General features: G+C 66.7%; 1 protein-coding gene across 3 annotated transcripts in view; it reads left to right on the top strand.

Annotated features, from left to right (window-relative positions):
* Window positions 1–945: 945 nt before the first annotated feature.
* LOC145351834 (mitogen-activated protein kinase 9) overlaps window positions 946–6,802 on the top strand; it is a 55,612-nt gene continuing 49,755 nt past the window's right edge. For all 3 annotated transcript variants that reach the window (XM_080201518.1, XM_080201520.1, XM_080201521.1), the window contains exon 1: window positions 946–1,129. The gene's annotated coding sequence lies outside the window, so the exon portion shown is untranslated. The remainder of the gene's footprint in view (window positions 1,130–6,802) is intronic.

Below are 6,802 nucleotides of genomic sequence, written 5' to 3'. Positions count from 1 at the left end.
GTAGCATTGTATGAGCTGAAGGAATAATTTCCTGGTAGACAAATTTCTGTCAAGTTCAGGGATGCCAATCACTGAAGATCAGTTGTTTGGAGGCAAGATTCTCAAGGGTAAAACCATTGGGCAAGTGAATGAGGATTGAACTGGGATGACAGGAGATAGCTTTATGGGGGGGGGGTTGTGGTTGGAAGTTGTGGAACCAGCAGGATATACTGAATGGGGTTGGGGGGCATGGGGAGAATACCTGCAAAAAAACCTACCTGCTAAAAATTCTGTCTGCAGTGAGAAAGCTGGTACTGCAGCACACCTGGAGGTCAAGGTGGGAGCTCCAGGGTCTGAGGCTACTCTGGGTGCACCTTTAATATTTATACCTCTCCCCTCCCCATCACTTTGTGTTTATTTTCTCGAGATACTAACAGTGTAATTTATTTCCCCGAAATCACGGTTATGACACAGAGACTTTCTGACACCCAGACAGCCGGGGACGCTTCAACTTACCAAACCACAGTGCCCCACCCCCAACGCGCTGATTGGCCGCGCTGCCTTCCATTGCGTGGCGGGAAGGGGCTGTTATTGGTTTCCTCGGCTGTCACTCAGATCCACGCGGCTGCTGAGCGGTCAAACTGGCTGTCAATCAGACTATTCGGTCTGTGATTGGTCCAATCCGGCAGTGGGTCAGACAATCTGGTTCGTGATTGGTCCACCTAGCTGTCAGTCAGGTTACCCGGTCTATGATTGGTCCACCCGGCTGTCAGTCAGACCATCCGGTCTGTGGTTGGTCCTTCCGGCTGTCAGTCAGACCACCTGATCTGTGATTGGTCTACCAAGCTGTCAGTCAGACTATCCGGTCTGTGATTGATCTATCTGGCTGTCAGTCAGATTATCCGGTCTGTGATTGGTGCAGCCGGCTGTCAGTCAGGGCCCCGGGGCGGGTTGTGGGGACGCGCTGACGTCGCCGGGTGTTGAGCGGCGCTCGAGCAGCGATGGTAGCCGCTCGGTGACAGGACGGCGGCGACCCTGGCACCCAGTCCACCGGCTTCACCCAGCGCCTGACTGCCGGGCCCCCGGCTGGATCATCGCCCTCTCCCAGCTGCTTTCACAAACTTTCTAACTTGGCGGCCGATGTGTGGAGGTAGGTGGCTGATTGAGAGGCCGCCCTTTCCCCAGCCGGACTCAGGCCTTTCCCACTGATTCCAGAGACACTGTCCCGCCCCCCCTCAGCCCGCTCCCCGCTGACCGCCGCCGCACCGTCAGCCTCCCGGCCCCTGGGGGGTCAAGAGTAAAGGAGCAGAGCCCCACACACCGCCCCCAGGTTCCACTCACAATCTGCCCCCCCCCCACTGATCCCCCCTCCCCACTGATCCCCCCTCCCCCCCACTGATTTCCCCCCTCCCCACTGATCCCCCCTCCCCCCCACTGATTTCCCCCTCCTCCCCCACTGATTTCCCCCCCCTCCCCACTGATTTCCCCCCCCCACTGGTCCCCCCCCCCCACTGATCCCCCCCCCGATCCCCCCCCCGCCACTGATCCCCCCCCCCCACTGATCTCCCCTCCCCCCACTGATCTCCCCTCCCCCCACTGATCTCCCCTCCCCCACTGATCTCCCCTCCCCCCACTGATCTCCCCTCCCCCACTGATCCCCCCCCTCCCCAGTGGTCTTCCCCCACTGGTCTCCCCCTCCCACTGACCACACCTGCCACTGACCTTCCCCCCTCCCACTGATGTCCCCCTCCCACTAATGCCCCCCTCCCATTGATCCCCCTCCCAATGATCCCTCACTGATTCCCCCTCCCACTGACTCCCCCCTCCCACTGACTCCCCCCTCCCACTGACTCCCCCCTCCCACTGACTCCCCCCTCCCACTGACCGCCCCTTCCACTGACCCCCCTCCCACTGACCGTCCCTTCCACTGACCCCCCTCCCACTGACCGCCCCTTCCACTGACCCCCCTCCCACTGACCGTCCCTTCCCACTGACCACCCCTCCCACTGACCCCCCTCCCACTGACCCCCCCCACTGACCCCCCCTCCCACTGACCCCCCCTCCCACTGACCCACCCCTCCACTGATGCGTCCCCCCCTCCACTGATGCGTCCCCCCCTCCACTGATAACTCGGCGTCCCCCCCTCCACTGATGCGGTCCCCCCCTCCACTGATCCCTCCACTGATGCGTCCCCCCCTCCACTGATAAGAACATAAGAACATAAGAAATAGGAGCAGGAGTAGGCCATCTAGCCCCTCGAGCCTGCCCCGCCATTCAACAAGATCATGGCTGATCTGTTGTGGCTCAGTTCCACTTTCCCGCCCTCTCCTCATAACCCTTAATCCCCTCTCTTATCAAGAACCCATCAACCCGCTTCTTAAAAATATTTAGCGAGGCAGCCTCCACCACTTCAACGGGCAGAGAATTCCAGAGATTCACCACCCTTTGAGTGAAGAAGTTCCTCCTCAACTCCGTTCTAAACCGCCTCCCCTTTATCTTGAGGCTGTGCCCCCTAGTCCTACTGTCCGTCCCCCCTCCACTGATCCACCGCCCCCCATTGATCCCCCCCCACAGATGCCCCCGAACTGATCCCTTCGACAGATTCAGCACCCTCTGATCCCAGCTCTCACTGATCTGCCACCCAAAGATCTGCCCTCTGCTCCCCACCACCCTCCCCCCCCTCCCCCTCCCCCATCCCCCTCCCCCTCCCCCATCCCCCGCCCCCCTCCCCCTCCCACCCCCCCACCCCCTCCCCCTCCCACCCCCCACCCCCCACCCCTCCCCCCACCCACCCCCCACCCCCTTCCCCTCCCCCCTCCCACCCCCCCACCCCCTTCCACCCCCCCACCCCCTTCCCCCTCCCCCTCCCACCCCCCAACCCCTTCCCCTCCCACCCCCCCAACCCCTTCCCTCTCCCCCTCCCACCCCCCCACCCCCTTCCCCCTCCCCCTCCCACCCCCCCCCCACCCCTTCCCCCTCCCCCTCCCACCCCCCCTCCCCCTTCCCCCTCCCCCTCCCACCCCCCCACCCCCCCACCCCCTTCCCCTCACCCCCCTCCCCCTCCCCCCCCCCACCCCCTTCCCCTCCCCCTCCCACCCCCCCCCCCCATCCCCCTCCCCCTCCCACCCCCACCCCCCACCCCCACCCCTTCCCCCTCCCCCTGGCACCACCACCTTCCCCCATTCCCTCCCCCCATTCCCCCTCCCCCCATTCCCCCTGCCCCTTCCCCATTCCCCCTCCCCCTTCCCCATTCCCCCTCCCCCTTCCCCCTTCACCCCTCCCCCTTCCCCCTCCCCCACCCCCCATTCCCCCTCCCCCCACCCCCCATTCCCCACTCCCCCTCCCCCACCCCCCATTCCCCCTCCCCCCTCCCCCACCCCCCATTCCCCCTCCCCCCTCCCCACCTCCCCATTCCCCCTCCATTCCCCCTCCCCCCCATTCTCCCTCCCCCCCATTCCCCTCCCCCTCCCCCTCCCCTCCACCTCCCCTCCCCCTCATTCCCCTCCCCTCCCCCCCATTCCCCCTCCCCTCCCCCCATTCCCCCTCCCCCCACCCCCTCCCCCCATTCCCCCTCCCCCCACCCCCTCCCCCCATTCCCCCTCCCCCCACCCCCTCCCCCACCCCCTCCCCCACTCCCCCATTCCCCCACTCCCCCATTCCCCCCACCCCCCCTCCCCCACCCCCCCTCCCCCCATTCCCCCCTCCCCCCATTCCCCCCTCCCCCTCCCCCCATTCCCCCCTCCCCCATTCCCCCCCTCCCCCTCCCCCCATTCCCCCCTCCCCCCATTCCCCCCTCCCCCTCCCCTCATTCCCCCCTCCCCCCCTCCCCCCTCCCCCTCCCCTCATTCCCCCCTCCCCCTCCCCCTCCCCCTCCCCTCATTCCCCCCTCCCCCCTCATTACCCCCTCCCCTCATTCCCCCTCCCCTCATTCCCCCTCCCCTCATTCCCCCCTCCCCTCATTCCCCCCTCCCCTCCCCTCATTCCCCCCTCCCTCCCCTCATTCCCCCCTCCCCTCCCCTCCTTCCCCCCTCCCCTCCCCTCCCCTCCTTCCCCCCTCCCCTCCCCTCATTCCCCCTCCCCTCCCCCCTCCCCTCCCTCATTCCCCCCTCCCCTCCCCTCATTCCCCCCTCCCCCCTCCCCTCATTCCCCCCTCCCCCCCTCCCCTCATTCCCCCCTCCCCCCTCCCCCCTCCCCTCTCCCCTCATTCCCCCCTCCCCCCTCCCCCCTCCCCTCATTCCCCCCTCCCCCCCGCCCCCTCCCCCCCCGCCCCTCCCCCCCCGCCCCCTCCCCCTCCCCCCCCGCCCCCTCCCCCCCCCGCCCCCTCCCCCCTCCCCCCTCCCCCCTTCCCCCCTTCCCCCCTCCCCCCCTTCCCCCCTTCCCCCCTCCCCCCCTTCCCCCCTTCCCCTCCCCCCCTCCCCTCCCCCCTTCCCCTCTTCCCCTCCCCTCCCCCTTCCCCTCTTCCCCTTCCCCTCTTCCCCTTCCCCTCCCCCTTCCCCCCTTCCCCTTCCCCTTCCCCTCCCCCCCTTCCCCTCCCCTCCCCCTCCCCTCCCCCTTCCCCTCCCCCTCCCCCTCCCCTCCCCCTTCCCCTCCCCCCTTCCCCTCCCCCCTCCCTCCCCCTTCCCCTCCCCCCTTCCCCCCTTCCCCCCCTCCCCTCCCCCTCCCCCCCTTCCCCCCCTCCCCTCCCCCTCCCCCCCTCCCCTCCCCCTCCCCCCCCCTCCCCTCCCCCCCCTCCCCCTCCCCCCCCTCCCCCTCCCCTTCCCCCCCTTCCCCTCCCCCTCCCCCCCCTCCCCTTCCCCCCCCTTCCCCCCCTTCCCCTCCCCCTCCCCCCCCTCCCCTTCCCCCCCCTCCCCTTCCCCCCCTCCCCTTCCCCCCTTCCCTTCCCCCCCTTCCCCTTCCCCCCCTTCCCCTTCCCCCCCTTCCCCTTCCCCCCCCTTCCCCTTCCCCCTCCCTCCCCCTCCCCCCCCTTCCCCCTCCCCCCCTTCCCCCTCCCCCCCTTCCCCCTTCCCCCTCCCCCCCTTCCCCCTCCCCCCCTTCCCCCTCCCTCCCCCTCCCTCCCCCCTTCCCCCTCCCTCCCCCTCCCCCCCTTCCCCCTCCCCCCCTTCCCCCTCCCTCCCCCTCCCTCCCCCTCCCCCCCTTCCCCTTCCCCCGCCCTTCCCCTTCCCCCCCCTTCCCCCCCTTCCCCCCCCTTCCCCCCCTTCCCCTTCCCCCCCCTTCCCCCCCTTCCCCCCCTTCCCCCCCCTTCCCCCCCTTCCTTCCCCTTCCCCCCCTTCCCCCCCCTTCCCCCCCCTTCCCCTTCCCCCCCCTTCCCCTTCCCCCCCCTTCCCCCCCTCCCCTTCCCTTCCCCCCCTTCCCTTCCCTTCCCCCCCTTCCCCCCCCTTCCCCCCCTCCCCTTCCCCCCTTCCCCCCCTCCCCCCCCTCCCCTTCCCCCCCTCCCCTTCCCCCCCTCCCCCCCCTCCCCTTCCCCCCCTCCCCCCCCTCCCCTTCCCCCCCCCCCCTCCCCCCCCTCCCCTTCCCCCCCCCCCCTCCCCCCCCTCCCCTTCCCCCCCTTCCCCCTCCCCTTCCCCCTCCCCTTCCCCCTCCCCTTCCCCCTTCCCCTTCCCCCTTCCCCCTCCCCCTTCCCCCTCCCCCTTCCCCCTCCCCCTTCCCCCTTCCCCCTCCCCCCTTCCCCCTCCCCCCTTCCCCCTCCCCCCTTCCCCCTTCCCCCTCCCCCCTTCCCCCTTCCCCCTCCCCCTCCCCCTCCCCCTCCACTCCCCCTCCCCCTCCCCCTCCACTCCCCCTCCCCCTCCCCCTCCACTCCCCCTCCCCGTCCCCCTCCCCCTCCACTCCCCTCCCACTCCCCTCCCCTCCCCTCCCCTCCCCTCCCCCTCCCCTCCCTCCCCTCCCCTCCCCTCCCCTCCCCTCCCCTCCACTCCTCACCTCACCTCACCTCACCCCACCCCCACCGCTCCCCTCCCTCCTCACCCCCACCGCTCCCCTCTCTCCTCACCCCCACCGCTACTCTCATCCCTCCCCGCCACTGTTCCCCTCATCCCTCCTCTCCCCACTGCTCCCCTCAAACCTCCCCCACACAACTGCTCCCCTCACCTCCTACCCCAACTGCTACCTTCATTCCCCCTACTGTTGCCGTCTCCCCAACTGCACATAAATTGACCCTTCGGCCCAACTCATTCATGTCGATCAGACTTCCTACACTGAACTCGTCCCTTTTGCCTGTGTTTGGCTGTTATCCTTCTAGCACTTTCCTACCCGTGCACCTATCTGAATGTCTTTTAAATGTTGTAATTGTACCCGCCTCTACCACCTCCTCTGGCAGCTCACCCCATGCATGCACCAGCCTCTGTTTGAAAAAGTTGCCCCTCAGATCCCTTTAAAATTTTTCCCCTCTCACCTTAAACCTATTCCAACTAGTTTTGGACTCCCCTCCCCTGGGGAAAAGATCTTGGGTATTCACCTTACCTATGCCCTTCATGATTTTATAAACCTCCATCAGGTCACCCCTCACGCTCCTAAGCTGCAGGGAAAAATGTCCCAGTCTATCCAGCCCCTCCTTATAATACAAACCTTCCAGTCCTGGTAACATACTAATAAGCTTTGTTTTAGTTATCCTGATCCACGTGTAATCACGTTATTAGTTTGTGTATGCATTTTATATTCAACATGTGGGAAATGTTGGTGCTAAAGTATGACCAAAGACATGGAAATAAAAGGCAAGATTTTGTAGACAAAGTATAAAGCTTTGATTTATTGTAGTTGAATGTGAGATATGTTCAATATGGGGAGGTTAAGTATCAACATTTCAGTTCAGTTTTCAGTTTAGTAACTT

This window comes from Carcharhinus amblyrhynchos, chromosome 13 (assembly GCF_965287045.1).
Source record: "Carcharhinus amblyrhynchos chromosome 13, sCarAmb.v2.hapA, whole genome shotgun sequence".
Lineage (NCBI taxonomy): Eukaryota > Metazoa > Chordata > Chondrichthyes > Carcharhiniformes > Carcharhinidae > Carcharhinus > Carcharhinus amblyrhynchos.
The sequence above is the reverse complement of the archived record's forward strand: the minus strand, read 5'-3'. Positions and strand labels throughout refer to the sequence as shown.